At 34.3% G+C, this 20,149-nt stretch overlaps 1 non-coding gene across 1 annotated transcript; it reads right to left on the reverse strand.

Annotated features, from left to right (window-relative positions):
* Positions 1-7,627: 7,627 nt before the first annotated feature.
* LOC147524457 (small nucleolar RNA R71) lies at positions 7,628-7,731 on the reverse strand. The gene has a single exon (XR_015206642.1). It is a non-coding gene; the product is annotated as a small nucleolar RNA R71 (small nucleolar RNA).
* Between the last annotated feature and the right edge of the window lie 12,418 nt (positions 7,732-20,149).

The following is a 20,149-nucleotide window of genomic DNA, read 5'->3' on the forward strand; positions in this document are numbered from 1 at the left end:
CTGAGCGAGAATTTATACCCTCTCTAGATTGATATAGCCAGAAATTCACACATATATGAAATTTATTCGCTAGTCGCCCCACTAAGCTTTTCTTTAGCCTTTTCATTAAACATAAATCTCTTACCCAATTATAAAAACCGAATAAAAATAAATAGCCTACCCATTTTATAAGTCTAAGGAATAGGATGAAGAGCAGAAAAGTGAAGAGAAAGACCTGTGCAAAACAAAAATTAGTTAGGTGCTTCAAAAAGAAAAGAGAATAAAATTTTCAAAAGAAAAGAAAAATTAAAGTTATAACTCCAAAAATAGAATCAAAAGGAGTCAAAAGCCAAAAACAAAAGGGCTAAGTATGGAACAAAGTGTATAAACAAAGTAAGAACAAGGCTTTCTCTAGTTACATATTTTAAAAACCCTATTTTCTCAGACTTGTTTATTTGAATATCCATTTCCTTACTTCTTAAACCACCAACTAAGCCTTACATAACACCTAATAAAGACCTCTAGCTCAATTGGCAATAGGTTGGTGTGATAGTAAGTGGTAGTGTGTTTGATCAACCTCGCCTCCTTTGGATTGTTATTAAGATAGATTGTAAGGAAGCGTGCACCCACTACACACTGGAGTGACTAAACTTGAGTGGAAAAATCAGAGTGATTTGTGTCTTGACACATTCCTTGCGAGAACCTACTTAAGGACGCTATTCCAAAAGTTTCATAAACGGACATGTCATTGCATTTCATAGTATAGTTCATTGCATGCATGTTAATCTTTAGATGATTTGATTATTATGCATGTATTAGCTTAGGTTTCAAAAGAATTATTCTTTATTCATTGCTAATGAGATGTATAGATATCTGAGATTAAATAATTGAACAAAAGCTTTTGTTACTTAGTCGTTGTAGTATAAATGAAGTTTGTGAGTATCTTCTATGGAAAACTCTCACAAGGCTATAACTCATCCACTAGGGAATTCCTAATGGTTTAAGGCCTTATTACATATGGTAAACACAAAATCACACTCCGCAAAATGAGACTAATTAGGATTATATTTTTGACTACTTATATGTTTTAATTTCTCATCTTTGCTTGAGGACAATCATAATGTTGTTTGGGGGTTGTGTGATAAGCACCCAAAACTATAGTTTAAACCCCTTAATAGTAGTCTACTTAGGCCAATTATGTTTATAATAATGTGAGTTTATCACCATCTACTTGATTTTGTGTATTACAGGTCTTAGAGCTGAATTTGTATATAAAGACATCTTACATGGAAAAAGAGCTAAGATGATTGCTAAAGAAGTTCTACGGTTAAAGCCCAAGTTTCAAAGGGAAAAAACCTTTTTAAAGCATAATCAAAGCTGGAAAGTCAAAGTCAACTTGGCAAAAAAAGAATAGAAAATCAATAGAACTTCAACAGGCTGTATCTTTGGATTCATACCTCAAAATTGGGCCTAGTTTATGTCAAAATGACCGGCTCAAAAGGAGTTTTCTAATGGTTTAGGCATTGACTGAATCATAGTAGTAAAAGTGAATGAAAAGGGCAGTGCAGTAAACTCCAGCAGTTTGGACCTTTTTAGATTTAAGTACTTAGGTTTTGGGCTTGGTTTAGTAGCCTAAAATACATCTCCCAAGCCCATGCATGAAATTGTAACCTAAACCTCTATTATAAAGAGGATTAGGGCAAAAACAATAGGGATCTTCCCCCAATTAGTTTAGTATATTTTAGGGTTCTTATTGTAGCCTCCAACCTCCATTAAACACCTTCAAGTTCTTATTTTAATTAAAGTTTTATTATTATTATGTCTTCCTTTCATTATTTTCTTTATGATAGTCCAATGAATCAAAGCTAAACTCCCATTAGAGGGAGTTTGAATGAAGCTTTAAGAGGACTTGATTTGTTAGTGTAGAATGGTTGTTTAGAACTTCAAGTTTAGGTTTTTCTTGACTTAAAGATAAAGAGAGTTTAATTTAAACTAGAGAATTGTAAGTTTTGTCATGAGAATGGAAAACAAACTTTCTCTCATGCTAATTAGTTCATGACTATAGATAGTATAAAGTAATTATGGATCATTAAAAGTCTAGTCTTTATATTTGAATATTGTGTGTGAATATAAATACTAGGGTTTCTCAACAATCTATTCTACAATATAAAAGAATCGAAAAGTGGATTTTAAACTCTTTTCGTACTTTCTCTATTCCTCAATTCATATTTAATTTCTCTAGTTAATTTAGTATAAGTTGAAATCAAATATTACTCTCAATTCTAACAATGTTGTGAGTAATATTTATTTGAGAGTTTACCTAATAGGATGATCCTTGCTCTTTATATTGCATGATTATGTTTAGAGCGTAAGAAGTATTGATTTAAACGTCAGAACGGTAGGATTACATATTAGTGTTCTCTTTTACATTGATATTAAGTATTCTATTGTTTTTGTGTTTATCAATTATTGCTACTATGCTACCTTTATTGATGATTTTTCTAAGGGTACTTAGATATATTTGCTAAAATCTCATACCGAAGTTCTGCCCACTTTTATCAATTTTATGAAAATGATCCAAATATAATTTGGAGTTATTGTTAAATGTGTGCGCTCTGACAATGCCACAGAGTACGTCTTAGAAATCTCACCTTAGCAATATGATGAGAAATTGTCCATAGAAATTTATGTTAATACATAGGCAATAGTTTTTAAATCTTTTCATGAATATTAATGCAATGACTATCATTTTTTTTTTCGATAACCACCACCCTACTGCAATGACTATCATTGACTGTACTTAGCAGTATGTTTCTGGGACCCATGGTTAGACTACTTAATTTCCTTATCGAGTGAGAATCTAGCCTAAATATCTCAACATAAGTGATTTATGAGTAATGGCACAGAAGAGTAGTTATTCCGAGTAGAGAAATCACACATCTACTTACTTGATCACCATCCAAATTCTAAAAAAGAATTTATGCTTTCTTTGGATCGATATAGCTATAAATACATACATTTACAAATTTTACCGCTAGTCGCCCCATTGAACCTTTCATTAGTTATTTTTATTTTTCACAAACATTTCCTTATCTAAAATAAAATAAACCCACCTATTTGATGAGTATGAGAAATAGGATGAATGCAGAAAAGTGAAGAGAAAGATTTGTCCAAAACAATAATTATGTATTTGTTTAGAAAAGAAAATTAGAAATAAGTTTCCAGAAAGAAAAGAAAAATAAAAGTAGAACTCCCAAAGTCAAATCAAAATGAGTCAAAAATCCAAAAAAGGTTAAGTATGGAAACACATTTTAGAAGCAGGAACGAACAAAAAGATTTCTCTAGTGTTAAAATTTTGAAGACCATGTTCTCTCATACTTATCATATTTTTTATTTTCAATTCCATTTTCTTCTACACTGCCACCTAAACTCCATAATACCTAATAAATATATCTAGCTCAACTAGGAGTAGGGTGGTGTGAAAATAAGTAGTAGTTGTGATCTATCGACCTCAGCTCTTTTGAATGTCATTGAGTATGTGAGGAAACGTATGCGTACTGCACACTAAAGTAAGCAAACCCTGAGTGAAAATTATGAGAGAAATTATGTTTCGACACATATCTGTGAGAACCCACTTAAGGCCGGACATTCTTTAAAGGATCCAAAAATAGCCCTGCTTGTACAGTTTATTGTGAAAATTCACTACATGCATGATCATATGTAGATGTTTTAATTATTGTGTATTTATTAACTTAAGTTTCAAAGGAATTAGTTATTGTTCCCCGCTAATGAGATGTATAGATATCTGAGATTAATTAAGGGAACAAACATTTGTTACTAAGTCGTTGTAGTATAGATGAACTTTGTGAGTATCTTCTCTGGAAAACTCTTACGAGGCTATAACTCGTCTGCTAGGGAACTCCTAGTGGTTTAAGGCCTTGTTGCACATGGTCACTGCAATCGCACTTTGTGACACGAGAATTAGCTTTGACTACATATTTTGGCTACTTATCTATTTTAGTGTCTCTTCTTTGCTTGAGGACAAGCAAAGTGTTGTTTGGTGGTGGTGTGATAAGCACCTAAAGCTGTGTTATAAACCTCGTAGAGACACACTACATATTGATTGATTATGTGTTATTAAATAAATATAAATTAATTCTATTTTCATGTTTTCACAGGTTTCAACAATTAATGACAAAATTGTAGCAGAACCTGCGTTTTAGGATGAAAACGTTGTACGGAATAGTGCTTGAACTTGAAGTCTTCTCTCTCTACCCATTTTAAGCTCAAAAAGGCCAAAATAAAGCCCGTATACTCAACACCGACCATTTTCGGGTCAAATAAAGACAACGATGTAGAAAAGTCGTGGAACATTTGATGATCATATCTTCTGATTCTGGACTATAAATTCGGCACGTGAATTGTCAAAATGATCAGTGCTGCGAGCTCTACACAAAGACGTGAAGTTCTAAAAATCACCAGGGCCCACATGGACCCACCATTGTTCAAAGCACGTGGGCCCATCACTTAGTGGTTTCTCTATTATTTGAGCACTACCAAGTGGTGCAATACCAAAGTGGAGCACTTATGATTTGTGCTATTTCCATTTTTTTATTCATAAGTTAGTTTTTTTTCATACATAGTTTTTTTGGCTTTTGTTTTAGTTTTGGATAGTTTGTAACTCATTAATGGAGTCCTCTCCATAGTTTTAGATATAAATTTCTTCTTCTTCTTCTTCTTCTTCTTCTTCTTCTCTTTTAGTTTTTAGCCCTTTGATTTCCTAGGATCATGAGTTAAACCCTCCCTTGTGAAGGGTTGATGATGCTCATGTGAGGAACAGGTTCCATTTCTGGGGACCTTACTCATTTGCTTAGGTAAAACCAGTTTTAATTTACATCCTCTCACAAAATGACAGTGAACAACCAAGTTTGGAGTCTAGAATGCAAGATAGAGTAGCATACGTGACCCAGGTGACATTGGGGCTAGTCGCGTGCTCTACTCAATAGTAGTAACATATACCTTGAATTTTGGATGACTGGTGTAGAGTAAAGCTAGGCGTTGAATGGATATTTCAGAGATGAAATATCACTTCAATTCCTCATGCTAACAAGGTGTTCTCATAAATGAGTTCATCGTGTTAGGGATAGATCAAACTCGAATCCGTCTTCGGGTTTGTCTATAAACCCAAGAAAGAGTAGATATGTAAAGATGAAGTCCTTAGAAATGGTAGTTAATCCTTGCATGAGTGGATTTAATCCTCCACACCTTTTCTCTCTCTTCTATCTTCTCTAGTAATTTTAGAATTAAATTGTTATTTGTGCGTGAATTTAAAGTAAGATTAAGAATAGTGTAGTGTAAAAGTTCCAAACAAAATCCTTCTCTCATTTAAGTAGTCTAGCAAAGGTGTGAACAAGTGCTCTAGTGTTTAGGCATGAGACGATTCCCTTACTCGAACTAAATTTCAAGATGAATCGAGAGTAAGGAACTTGACTTAAGTGTGAGTTAGAGAATTATGAAAATAAACACTTACCAACTAACACAAGGCCATATCTTGCATTTGCTGTTAGTATGGTTAGCCAATTCATGCATTCTCCTCATACTACTCATATGGATGTAGTTGATCATATTCTAAAATATCTCAAGTAAGCTCTAGGGCTAGACTTGATATATTAGTGTAGAGTAGTTGCTAAAAGAGTTTCAAGCCTAGGTTTCTCTATTTAGACATAAATAGAATTAGCCTAAGCTAGAGGATAGTTCATCCTCCATGAGAATGGGTTTAAACTTCCTCTCATGCTAATTATTATATGACTAGAGATACCATAAGTAATTAGGGATCATAAAGACCTAACATTTATGTTTGAACCTCGTGTTTAAACGTAAAGATTAGGGTTTTGCAACAAACTCTATGCTAGCATGTTAGGTATAAATCAAAGTGGTTTCAACTCTCTCCAATTTCTTTTTCATATTCATAAGTTCATATTTAATTGCTTTAGTTTAATTTAGTATAGATTTAAATCAACTTGCACGATATTAGTTATATTCAAAACATTACTCTCACGTTGTTAAATTGTTTGTCACATGTGGAATTAAGTTAAACGTCTAAGCAATTAGGAGTGGAACGAATTCTTTACTCTAGTTATATTGCATGATTAATTAAGAGTAGAACTTTGATCAATCGTAAGAACAATATAGTTTACATCTTTCTAGTGTTTTTAGCATTATTTAGGGTAAGCATGAAAATTTACAGTAATCAAATGGCGCTGCTACCATCTTAGTTGTCTTTAGTTGTAAATTCCACTAGTTTTTCAATTTTAAACAACCCAAATTCACCAACCCACCCTGCTATTTTTCGCACCTGTTTTGCTTTATTTTCGTACACTATTATTGGACTCGTGACTGTGTTTTTGTTTGTTACAACAGGTTTATCAAAACAAGGTCTCAAAACAGTTCCTGTACACACAAAGAACTTCCTGGAAATGTTTGGAGTACTGAAGTGTGTTTTCAAAGGGCGTCCATCCCCTAGTTAGCCTATATCCGAGCGCGCGTGCCCTGACCTCCTGTAACCATACCTTAAGTTTTTTACATAGTCTATAGTTTAGCCTCTCGAGCACTCTCCAATATTCATTTAGGCTCTATACCATTCTAAAAAGCCCAGTCCTTACAAAACCCAGTTGTTATTAGGTTTAAACCCAACCCAGTCCAGAATTCCAGTCCGCAAAGCCTACCCGAAAAACAACCCATTTCTTTTTCCAAAATCCTAGCCATAATTTGAAGCCCAGATCCATAACCACTAAAACAACCTAAGGCCTAGCCCATTAGGACCTATCCAAGCCCACGGGAGAAAACCTGTTTTTCCCTTTTCTTAGTTCAGAGCCCGACCGCCGCCTAGTTACCCTATATTCGAGTGTGCGCGCCCATTGAAGTTGGTATGATCGCTCTGCCCTTTTACAGGTTGGTTACAGGTCGCATCTTGGATCCAAATACTTACTAGTTTGGTGCTCCAGGCTGCTATAGGACACTGAAATCCGTGCTTGAAGGTTCTAGTAAGTGTAGCAAGGAGGCATTCAGGTTCTCCTTCTTCACTCCTCGTTTCTTCTATCAGAGAAGTTTCATTCTAGTATAATTAGGCTTGTTTGACTACTGAATTGTTTCTTTTATATTAGACTTAACCTTGCATAAGATTAAGGTTTGGTAAGAAGAAACCATCTAACATTATATATCGTAAACATCAACCACACGCCTATTTAGAATTTCATACACTACACCTGCATCAATGGCTAAAGAAGCAGAGACTCCTATCTCTGATTATTACAAAGCCTTGAACGATGAACCTAAGTCATGCATCATTCTTGCTTACCCACTGGGGGATTTTTGAATTCCCCTGAATAACTTTAATTTGTTACTGGTTTTTCACGGTTTAGACCACGAGAAGCCTTATCAGCATATGCGTAGGATAGAACACGTTCTTACCACATTTCATCATCCTAGGGTAGGTTCGAAGCATATTAAACTTAGGGTGTTTCCTTTCACCCTAGCCAACAAGGCAACGTCTTGGTTAACTGCCCAAACGCCAAACTCTGTGGACTCATGGGCTAAACTTGTTCAATTGTTCATGGAGCAGTTTTACCCACCATTGAAGACAGATGAAATGCTTCAAAAGATTTATTTCTTCTGCCAAAATCCTCATGAATCCTTTTTAGAGGCCTGGAATCGGTTCACTGATCTTCTCATAGAATGTCCACATCATAACCTTGCAAAAGACACACTTGTTCATGCCTTCTTCAAGGGGCTTTCACATCACCATAAAAAGGTTCTTGATATAATGAATGGGGGTAGCTTTCTTAGTAAAGGAGCCTCAGAGGCTTACAAATTCTTAGAAGATCAATCCAAGCGTAACAATAACTGGGGAGGTAACGATATTCCCCGATCCACTCCTTCTTCTTCTTCAACAACAAAGGTTGCCAGTATGTTTAAGGTTAAACATGATCCCGAGCTCAGAACTCTAATCGAATCCCTCACCAAAAATGTAGAAGCCCTTTCTGTTCACCCTAAGCCTACTCTTGTCATGAACATTAACTCTACTCCATGTATATTTTTTTTTAGTCTTGAGCATACCGACTCCTATTGTCCTCTTGTTTATGAACAACCACCCACACAACCAGAAAATGTCTGCGCTTTTAATAACATTCCTAACGCACCTTGGAGACAACATCCCAACTTCAATTGGCATAATAATCAACAATAAGTCACACCTCCAGGTTTTGGTAATCAAAATGTTAGGCTAGAAAACAACTACCACCAATATCCACCTAGACGAGTAAAAAGGCCAGGTAATTATAATAATAATAATAGAGGTATCGTTCCATTTAATAACAACTATCACAACCCACCAGTTAATAATCAACGTGAGATAGTTCCTGTCACACCACCTATGGCCACTAAACCTTCATAACCGGATCACTTTGATGCCTACATGCAAGCTCAACAACAGATATTACAATCCATTTAACAATCCATACAACTGTTATCCCAAGATAAAGCCCAACCAAAAGGTGTGTTTCCAGGTCAAGCTATACCTAATCCTAAAATGCCAAACATAGCCTTTGAAGTAACCGGTAATCCTAATAACGAAAATTTAAACATAGGTGAGTTAAATGTCATCACCACCCTTCGTTCAGGTAGAGTGGTTGATAACGTCGTCACTATGCCAGTTGACCCACCACAAGTGGTAATTAACAATGAAACTTTACTAGATACCGAAAAAGAAACTAAAGATCTTACACTAGTAGAGGTACCAGTTAAACCGCAACCTAAGAGGAAGGTGGCCAAAGGTAAACATAAGGTTAATAATGCTCTTAACCCATATGCTAAATATAGAGATAAACCACTATTTCCTCAGAGACTAGCCATGTTGAAAAAGGACACTAATTTTGATGAGATTAGGGAAGTTTTTTAAAATCTAACTATCAACCTACCTTTTCTTGATGCTATTAAAAAGTTACCACAACACGCTAAGTTTCGAAAAGAATTGTGCACTACTAGGAGGAAAACCAACATACCAAAAGAAGTTTTCTTAACTGAACAATTTCCTACCCTATCTGAACATAATGGAATCGTTAAGTACAAAGACCCTAGTCGTCCTACTATACAATGCACCTTGGACGATACCCACACTGACGCATCTTATTCACCTAAACTTGTTGCTTATTTCTATGATAATTGTAGGTTTTTCTATCAACCAAACAGGGAACAAGAGTTCTCTGTCACAATAAACAATGAATCAGTTAAATTAAGCAAATATTTGTTAACATATACTATATAACTTTCCATGCCTGCTACCCAAGACACTTGGGGCTATATGTTTGATAATATAAATATTTACAATTATGAATATTTCCATGATGCCTATGTGGTGGGGATTTTTTGTGTAGAGGACCAAGGGCAATATAATGTTGCCCTTGGCAACCTATCCCTTAACATAGGCACTACTATGTTCTTCATTATGCTAAATATTTTAGAGGAAGAGTGTTTTTCTTTTGTGAATAACGCCACTTGTAACGTTTTCCTTGCTTTAGCTAAATAACGTAATCTTTATGACCTTCCCCAGACCATAGTGTCTAGTTTAGAACAAGCTCATAGCTTAAGGCATAAGTTTTTTCTTCTGCCCATCATGGTTTGCCGCATAATGCTATTTTACTTCCCTGATTTCTCTAGCCGCTTAACAGATTGGATTAGGGTAGACACTATGAGGCCAACCAATTGCATTGTACGCTCTCTACGTGTTATAGTTTGGCCTGGCCATCGTCTACAACCTCATTTGGTTGCCCCTTATACCCCAACAGACTTAGTAACACTTAATAGGTTATAGAAGGCAGATGATAATACATGGCATAAGGCATGGCAGATTATCATAGCTTGGCGGGACGCAAAGGAACCTCACATCTCATACGATGAGATTCAAGGGGAGGATAATATCTAACTATTTGGATATACGGTAAGTTTTACTTTCTGTTAGAGTCCACTTATGTCCCAAGCGATTTATTCTCTTATTATTCCCATAACGGGTGGAACTCATATAGGAGTTGCGTCTGTTTTTCTTTTCCTATATTAGTATGTTTTCAATTTGTTTTGTAGGTGCTCTACAATTCTTACACGTTTCCATGGTACTTTCTATCATTATTTCTTTCTATAGTTTGAGGACAAACACTACTAAAAAAAAGGGTTTTTATCTCCATTCTAAAATTAGCCTTATCTCGATTCTGCTGATAAGAGAGATAATATGTCCTGTAAATGAGATATGTCATGTAATTTAGGTACTAACTCTGAGTATAAATCTGTTATCTCGCCTTTTACTTAACCGAGATAAAATATATGGATTTTACCACTAGTGGATAGGAACTGATATAATAGGAAATTTCATTTATCTCACCATTGTGGAACGAATATAATAGGAAATTTCATTTATCTCACCATTGTAGAACTGATATAATAGGAAATTTAATTTATTTCACATTGAACTGATATAATTGATATTAAACCAAATATCTCGGCACTCAAATGATATAATAGCTATTATGCCAAATATCTCGGAATAAATTAAAGAAAACAGAAATCCCAAAAAAAATAGAAGTCCAAAAAAAATTGAAGTCCCGCTCTACAGTACCTTCTCAGGAATATCACGATCTCACGATAATGGCAACTGCCGTTCTAATCCCAACTATCTCTATAACTATCTCGCTCTCCACTATATATCTCTTTGTGTATTTTTAATCCCAGCTATCTCGCTCTCCACTATCCGTGTATTTTGCCCTCTCTTCACCTCTCGCACAAACGACTCAGAAACAATTTCCATTACCCATTTCAACTCCACAGCAGTTCAACAACTCTTCTGGGTTTTCAGGTACTAAAATGATCTTAGATTAAGCTAGGAGATTATATAGTGTTTAAAACTAGTCAGATTTTTGAAAATTCATGTATAAATAAGTTAGTGCCTAACCTTTATAAACTAATTTGCAGTTTTTCCATCAGCTATTCATTCCTTGTTAAAACAAATTGGATCTAAGGAGGTTCTAGGAAATCGGAGGGGGTTTCCTAACTATTTGTGATATGAGATCTTCTGGGAAACCGGAGGGGGTTTCCTAGGAAACCGCTAGTTGATTGGGAAATGGTTCTCGGTAACTACATGTATATTGTATCTAACAATTTCACCTTAAGCATCGATGACTTCAGAATTTTTTTGGGATAAAGTTGTCCATACCTCACACATGAGAAATTTATCCAAACTTTCTTTACATATGCGGGTCATTTGCAACAGAAGATATACTAGATTTCCATTGTGTTTTTTCCTGGATAGATAAGTTCCTCTCTTCATAACGGATCTTTGAGAATCGTGTTTCAGGGTTCGAGGATCAATTCCACTTCTTTGGGAGCAAATCGTGGATTTGAGCTACAAGCCACGGATCAAAATCGTCAATCATGAAGAAACAGTATGTGACTATTTATTTTTTTTTGTTATATGAATGTTGTAGTATTTCCAACATAGTGCTTCTATAATGATATGCAGTAATCTTTTCTTTCAAGCCTAAAAATCGCTCAACGCCATTTTAATGATCTCATTCAAAGATCTGGAGAGGCCATGGTCGTTGATTTGACCGACAAAGTAAGGTTTTGTGTTCATGTATTTTCTTTTTTTATTGTGTCATTTACCTCTTCTTTCAAACTTTATCAATTTAAATGAATAAAGGTGAAGTTTTATCAGCCTTCAGTGAACATCATAATTGAACTGGATACAATGTCTAACAATTGATTATTTTGCCTGCTACTATTGTCCCTTTTCTGAAATACCCACTCGCAGACTTTTATTTTACCTTTCCAATGGTTTTTTTAGTTGATTGGTTTGGTATTTGGATAAGAGAGGGAACACTAAAATATAAATTATGGGGAATGATTTGGTAAAGGATACAATTCTGGAAAAAGTTGAATGGGTAGAAGTGATATTCCTTTTAAGGTGACCACCGTTGAATGGTGGTATTGGGATCATTTGGGGATAGTTAGATGGTGAAGGCTTTGAACATTATTCATAGCTGTGTCGGATATCGGTGGTTCTGTTGGAAATTTAGAATTGTTCACTTTTGGATGTGAAATGGTTCCTTTGAAGGATGAGGGGGCTGGTTAGACGTTTTTCATATCAGCAACAACAATTTGGTTTGAAATTTTGTACAAAGTGTTTTGAGCTCTTGAAAGTTCGAAAGCTTCCTACATGAGTTGTGCACATTGATTACAGTGTCTGCACTTTTGACATGTTATAGACAATTATTCAACTTTCAAGTTCAATCCTACTTGAAAATCATTGTATGCACTGTTATTAACTTATTGTATCCAGTATAAAGCCTGCAGGTGTTTTAAAAAGGTCATCTCATCCTGTAGTCATCAAGTAATTGGTTTATTTCCGTATATTCCTCAGTTTTTAACTTATAATAATTGTTATGTATTGTTTTAGCATGGTGAAGAAAGGTCAACTAAGCATGGCATTTGCGACTGAAATGCAAAAGGTTCCCCAAGGTGATTTTCTTGTTTACAAAAAGAGAGAAGGAAACTAAAATGAAACTGACAAAATGGTTACAAAGCTATTTTTCTTCACTGTTTTTTATCTTCACTCTGTTATCAGTTTTTGCGATGATTCTTTTATGTTTGTTTGCCAGTTGAGGGTGAATCGTGGAAATCAGTGGATTATGGAAGTCAGATTTCATAAGGATATGGGTATGCTGCAACCCACTTCCAGACTCCAACACGTCTGGCGGAGCATATGGGACTTATCCAGTGTATGGTAACCACCAACAACAAGTAAGCTGAATGTCTGATCAGCTCTCATCTTTTTCTTCGAATACGATCAGGCTCTTATATAAAGTGTAGACAATTAAATTATCATGAATTGCAATTAGTGAACTATATTGTTGACTTTGAACTATGACTTAAAGTCAAGCTGAGAGTCAATGGTGCCTCATCGTCTACGTGAAGACAAATGTTATTTCTGCAATTCTTATCTCTATTATATTATTTTAAATGCACAAAAGCGTCTATTTATTAACAACGTTTTTCGCTCTTAGGTCAATTGGTTTAAGAAAGATGGAGATTCTGTAAGTAACGGGACACAGTTTGCCAAAGTTTCTGGTAAGGTCACTGTTGCAACATTTTTATAGTTGTTCAACCCTTCATTTTTCTGCCCTTTTTCTTTTGTTTATATTCTCTCTTATTGTGTGGTTCCTACATCTATCCTACCAGAGCTTCATTGGGGTGAGATAGCTTCCAGTGACACACATAGTAATGATTCTTGAGCAATCAAATAATTCTGTTCAGGCAGGGGCCTCCACTAAAGATGCACCTCAAGTTGAGTCCTCGGTTGCCAAACGTGGAGATATTCTTATTGACATCAATGACCGATTCCCTCGGGATTTCCTGTCAGATATATTTTCAAAGGAAAGATTGACTGAAGACTCCTCTAGCATAAGTCTGTTGTACAATGATGGAACTGGATTGAGCATAAACATTGGTCATTCTTTCATAAGTTAGTACAAGATGAGTTTGTTAGAAATGATGTTTCTCTTATGGATCAGGACCATCTTGGATATTCGTCTCCACTTACTAAAGTTGATGAAGAGAGTCTTGGAGCCTATAACTTTTCACAGCTGATGACCGACATGAATACCTTGGGAGTTGTGGATTCTCAAATTTTTTTTGAGTAAGAAATTCAGCAGGAACCATCTGTCTCCTTTCCTGAATATATAGAGAAAGGTTAAAAAATGTCTTATTATAGTTCAAAGAATAGTAGTTGATTCAATATTTGAGTTTCTATAAATAATTGACTGATCACTAGTACTTTTTGAAAGTTAAGTTCATGTTCGACATTGTTCTTTCTTATCTTAATGGAATAAGTTCTTCAAAGAATTTATTTATGTTAGGTTGCTTTTGTTAATTGGTGTTGATGTTTATAAATATGAAAGGGAATGTGGTGGTTTGGGACAGGTTTTTATTTGCTAGTTAATTGTTATGAGCAATACCAACAAAAAATGACAAAGGGTGAGATAAAAGGTTGTCCAACAATCTCCCTTTCCAAAAGAATTTATCATGGTTATTTTTTGATATTATCTCGATTTCAATAAAAAAATATCTCAGTTTTCTTCTATACTAATTGGTTTCAATCAACAATTTATCTCGATTTTATTCTATATAATATCAGTTTTATTTAGAAAACCGAGATAATATATTTAGATAAGATGTCAGACTTCTGAGATAATTTAGTAGCTTATTATCTTGGTTTTATAGAACTCTGTTACCTCTGTGGATTTTACCTCAGTTGTAGTTCCCTAGAAAACCGAGATAAAAACTCTAACATCTCACCTTTTAGCTGAGCTTATAAGCCCTTTTTTTAGTAGTGAAAGCATATTTTTGTTTGGGTAGCATAGAAACACGCTAAATTTTAGGCACATATTAGGTTATATATATATAATATGCACCTTGCTTTCTATTAAAAAAAAGAAAAAAAAATAGTTATACTATGCACTTAGGAATATTGGTTTAGATTCGTTTTCTGTGATGATATTAGTCTAGAAGTGTCACTTTAACATTTGAATTAGAATAGTTTTTAGAAACTTAGGTTAATATGTAGGTAATAATCATTGCATCTTTCCATAAATATCTTGCATGAGCATCCATGATTGTATTTGGTAGTAAGTTTTTGAAATCTAGGTTAGACTTCTTATGTTACAAATCCTATGAAAATCTAGCCATAAGCCTCATATGAGTGAAATGTATGAGTGATGACACAAAGGAGAAGTTAATTCCGAATAGAGAAATCACACGTCCACTTGCTTGATCACCACACCATATCCTAAGCGAGAATTTAGGCCCTCTTTGGGTCGACATAGCCAGAAATTCAAACCTATATGAAATTATTATCCGCTAGCTAGTTACCCCTCTTAACCTTTCTTTAGCCTTTTTATAACCACAATTCCTTTACCCTTTTATATAAAAACAAAATAAAAATAAAAATTGACCTACCCATCTTGATATGTCTGAGAAATAGGATGAAATGAAGAAAAGAAAAGAGAAAGACCTGTGGAAAACCAATATTTGTTAGTTGCTTCAATAGAAAAATGAGAAAGAGAAAAGAAATTCTCCATCCAAAGAAAAAAAAAAAAAAAATATATATATATATATATATATATATATATATATATATATATATATATATATAGAATAAAATAAAATAAAAGTTAGAACTCCAAAAATAGAATCAAAAGAAGTCAAAAGCCAAAACAAAAGAGCTAAGGATGGAAACAAAGTGTAGAAGCAAGGTAAGAACAAGGCTTTCTCTAGTTATATATTGTGGAAGACCCTATTATCTCAGACTTGTCAATTTGAATATCCATTTCCTTCCTTTTTAAACCATCACCTAATCCCCACAACACCCAATAAAAACCTCTAGCTCAATTAGGAATAGGTTGGTGTGATAGTAAATGGCAGATGTGTTTGATCGACCTCGGCTCCCTTGGACGTCATTGAGATTATGAGCAAGAGTGTGCCCACTGCACACTGGAGCGAGTGAAACTTGAGTGGAAAATCCAAAGCAATTTGTGTCTTGACACATTCCTTGTGAGAACCTACCTAAGGACGATATTCCAAAAGTTTCATAAACGAACATGTCATTGCATTTTATAGCATAGTTCATTGTATGTATGCTTATTTTTAGATGATTTTGTTATTATGCATGTATTAGCTTAGGTTTCGAAATTATTATTCTTTATTCATTGTTGTTGAGATGTATATATATCTGAGATTAAATAAAGGAACATTACTTTTATTTCTTAGTCGTTGTAATATAAATAAAGTATGTGAGTACCTTCTCTGGAAAACTCTCATGAGGCTATAACTCGTCTACTAGAGAATTCCTAGTGGTTTAAGACATTATTGCATATGGTCAATGCAATCGCATTCAGCGAAACGAGACTAGTTAAAAATAAATTTTTGGCCACTTATTTTAATATCTCATATTTGTTTGAGGACAAGCAAAATGTTTTTTGGGGTGGTTTGATAAGAGCCCAAAACTATAGTTTCAACCCCTTAATAGTATTACATTTAGGCTAATTATGTTTATAATAAATAAGAGTTAGTACTGTTTACGTGTTTTTGTGTATTTCAGGTCTTCTAATCAATTATGTGAAGAAATAAATCACTTTTGCGAGAGAAAAAAATCAAATTGCTTGCTAAAGAAGTTCTATGGTTAAAGCCCAAGTTTCAAGGAGAAAAAACCTTTTAAAGCTTAGCCAAAGCTAAAAAGTCAAAATCAACTCGGGTAGAAAAAAACAGAAAAGTCAACAGAACTTCAGCAAGTCGTATCTTTGGACTCAGGCCTTGAAATTAGGTCTATTATATGTCAAAACGACCGTCTTGGAAAGAGTTTTATAATGGTTTAGGCCAAAACCCAATAAAAGTAGTAAAAGTGGACAAAAAAGGTGTTTCAGTAAATTCCAACACCCTTTTTGGACTTTAGCAATTAGGTTTTGGGCTTGATTTTGTAGCCCAAAACACAGCTCCAAAGCACATGAACGAAATTTTAACCTAAAGCTTTGATTTATAAAGAGATTTAAGGAAAAACAAATGCTCTCTTTCCTACCTCTTCCCCTATAGTTTAATATAGCTTTTAGGGTTTATGTTATTAGCCTAAGCCACCATTAAATCACTTCAAGTTCTTAATTTAATAAAAGTATTCTTTTCATTATTATGTCTTCTTCTTATTATTTATTCCAAAATAGTCTAATGAATCATAGCTAAACCTCCACTAGAGGCTTTGATGAAGATTTGATATATTAGTGTAGAGTAGTTGCTAAAAGAGTTTCAAGCCTAGGTTTCTCTATTTAGACATAAGTAAAATTAACCTAGGCTAGAGGATAGTTAATCCGCCATGAGAATGGGTTTAAACTTCCTCTCATGCTAATTATTATATGACTAGAGATACCATAAGTAATTAGGGATCATAAAGACCTAACCTTTATGTTTGAACCTCGTGTTTAAACGAAAATATTAGGGTTTTGCAACAAACTCTATGCTTGCATGTTAGGTATAAATCAAAGTGGATTCAACTCTTTCTAATTTCTTCTTCATATTCGAAAGTTCATAGTTAATTGCTTTAGTTTAATTTAGTATAGATTTAAATCAACTTGCACCATATTAGTTATATTCAAATCATTACTCTCACGCTATTAAATTGTTTGTCACATGTGGAATTAAGTTAAACATCTAAGCAATTAGGAGTGGGACGAATTCTTTACTCTAGTTATATTGCATGATTAATGGAGAGTAGAACTTTGATCAATCGTAAGAACAATATAGTTTACTTCTTTCTAGTGTTTTTAGCATTATTGAGGGTAAGCATGAATTTTTGCATCAATCATATTACTAGTCTTAGTAGCACATGTTGTGCACAGTACGTACTAGTCTTAAGAGCACATGTTATGCACATGTATAGCCCAAGGGCATCTTTGTAAATTGTAGTCTCTTAGACCTAATATATAAAGGGTCACTCTCTCACTTGAGTGTTACCTAATAGTTCCATTAATCTCAATTAAAAACAAATGTCATTTCTTTCAAATTGTAAGAATGAAATAACACGTCGATTGCCAAGAGTCTAAAATGGGCCTTTTATGCTATCATTATCATCTCCTTCCAACACCGACAACGTGCTTTTGAAATCGAGGGATTAAAGTTTATACTGAATTCCTAAAATTTTCCACCATCTTCTACTAAAATTTCAAAGCTAAAGTCCATAGCCTCTAATAGACCTACGAATCTAAGCACATTGCATTGTCCTTCGTTCCGACTCTTTTTTGGAAGTGGACTATGATCCAGTTGGACCTTTACACCATTTCTCCTACCCATACTGACATTGACAATTAGAACTTGAGGTTTAGGCGTTCACTGAGGTCCTAATCCGATCCTACCATATCATAAAATCAAAAAATATCCTAGTAATTATTTCTAAAAATTATAAGACCAAAATCGTGAATTATTCAAATGGCTCCCTAGGCCATCTAAGAACGCTCAAAAAGACTAGCAACCGATTCTGATGAGATCTCTCCATATAATGTCTTATAATGTGGCCTATATGTAAAATTTTCTTCTAACCTATTTTGGTTGCAGTAGGAAAAGCTTGTCCTACATTGCACATGCTTTTGTGGTAAGCCTCCAAATAACATCTCAAACCCTTACTGAATCCTACGAGATCCCATTATCAAATTATGCATCCACATATGAGGGACAAAAATATAGTAGCTAACTATCTTTGATACATAAGCAATATTTTCCTAGACTCCTAGGTATAATATCTAAAATATGATTTCCTCACACAACCATCTAGAAATGGCAGACTGTCATTCATAAGCACAGTACAAAAGTTGGGAAACTACTATACCAGTCATGCAGTTTTAAGAAATTTAACAACATTCCTCATGCTCTTTCAACTATATTTCAAAATACTGAAATTAACCTTACAGCATACTTAAATTACAAAAAACTCAAAGGAGATAATCCCTGCCACACATAACCACAACATATTTCCTTGATGATCCTTGTGTTACCATTTTGGTAATCGACTTTTTCCCAACTACATTGCAAACAAGTTTTTTTAATTTTATTTTTAAGGTGGCATGTTGCCAAACCTATTTTTGACTATTTTACAGGTTTCAAAAGTAGAAATGGGTTAATTAGACTAACCCCCAAGGTATATATGTACCAGTTTAGATTAAACCCCCTATTGTTTAAATCATTACACTTAAATACCTATTCTGGTTAATGTTTCACTTAATTCCATAATTGTCCCTATTATATTTTTCCTCAATCACTATCCTACTCTATTTTTGTTAACATTAGCACCATATCTATACAAATTTATAACCCAAGTACCAAGAATTTAAAACTATACCCACTTGGTAAATTGTTCAAACTATAGTGTAACCCCTTCTACTCAGTATTCTCTTTATGCTACAATTCAATTGATTGTGGTAAATGACCATCATTTTTAGCAGGCATTATAGCATGTTTTTCTCTCTAAATACAACATTTAAAACTTCTTGCATTATCTCTCTTCCAATTCAAAACAACTCCACATCGTTAGGACTTAAATTTAACTTATATAATTAAAAAAAAATATGAGAATATATATATGTACTAATATTAGCCTTTAAAGCCATTAAGAAGGCCAATTTTGATAGAAATGGGTTTAAAGAAGTTGGAAATGGGGTTAAGAGTGAGAAAGAATAATTGGTGGGGTGAGGAGGAATTCAAAATATGTGATTATTGAATTTAAGTATTTAAATGGAGAATCTATTCAAAAAGTTGGTGGGAAAGCTTTAATGAACAAAAATAGATGTGAGCTCTCTTAGAACGGAAGATTTTAATTTTTAATCAAAACTCACTCTATCCAATTTATTTTGGACTAATAGTCAGAGAAATTGAGTATTTGGAGGTTGAAATTAAGTATCATTGGGTTTACTTAAGATTGGGTACTGATAAGCACATAATTGCTACACATTTATGCCCATATTTATATTAAGTTGCCGAGTTAATTTATATAAGTTCATTTGATTAGTTTATTTCATTGGTTTTACAGGAATCAACACGAACGCAACGAAATGAGCTGAGACATGAGGTTTTAAAAGGATTGTAAACTCCTCATGGCTTGATTACAGGAAGAATGCTCGATACGAGTCTGGAAATAACATGATAAAGACTTCCTGAAACACTGCTGAAAGTTTGGATTCCTGCAATCAAAGTTGGAGGGCGCACGCTCTATAATTAATATCCGAGAAACAGTTCTTTTTCCAGATTTCGCGCACTGTCCAAAATCAGAATTTGGATTCCAATGTTCTATAATTAATATCCATTTCAACTATTGGGTACGCCCTAAGGGAATCCATTCCAACTAGAGAGAGAGCCCTCACCCTATCACAGAAAATCATAAAACCAGTACCCGAGAGTTGCTGGAGAAGAAGAAGCAAAAGTTGCAAGAGAAAAAGAAGCCACACAAGACGACGGGGTTTGTCCATGACTTCTCTTCCTTACTCTTTTGCTTCTATCACCATGTTCATGAGTAGCTAAACTCCAAGCTAAGGCTTAG

Source organism: Coptis chinensis, chromosome 1 (assembly GCF_015680905.1).
Source record: "Coptis chinensis isolate HL-2020 chromosome 1, ASM1568090v1, whole genome shotgun sequence".
In the NCBI taxonomy this organism is placed as follows: Eukaryota; Viridiplantae; Streptophyta; class Magnoliopsida; order Ranunculales; family Ranunculaceae; genus Coptis; species Coptis chinensis.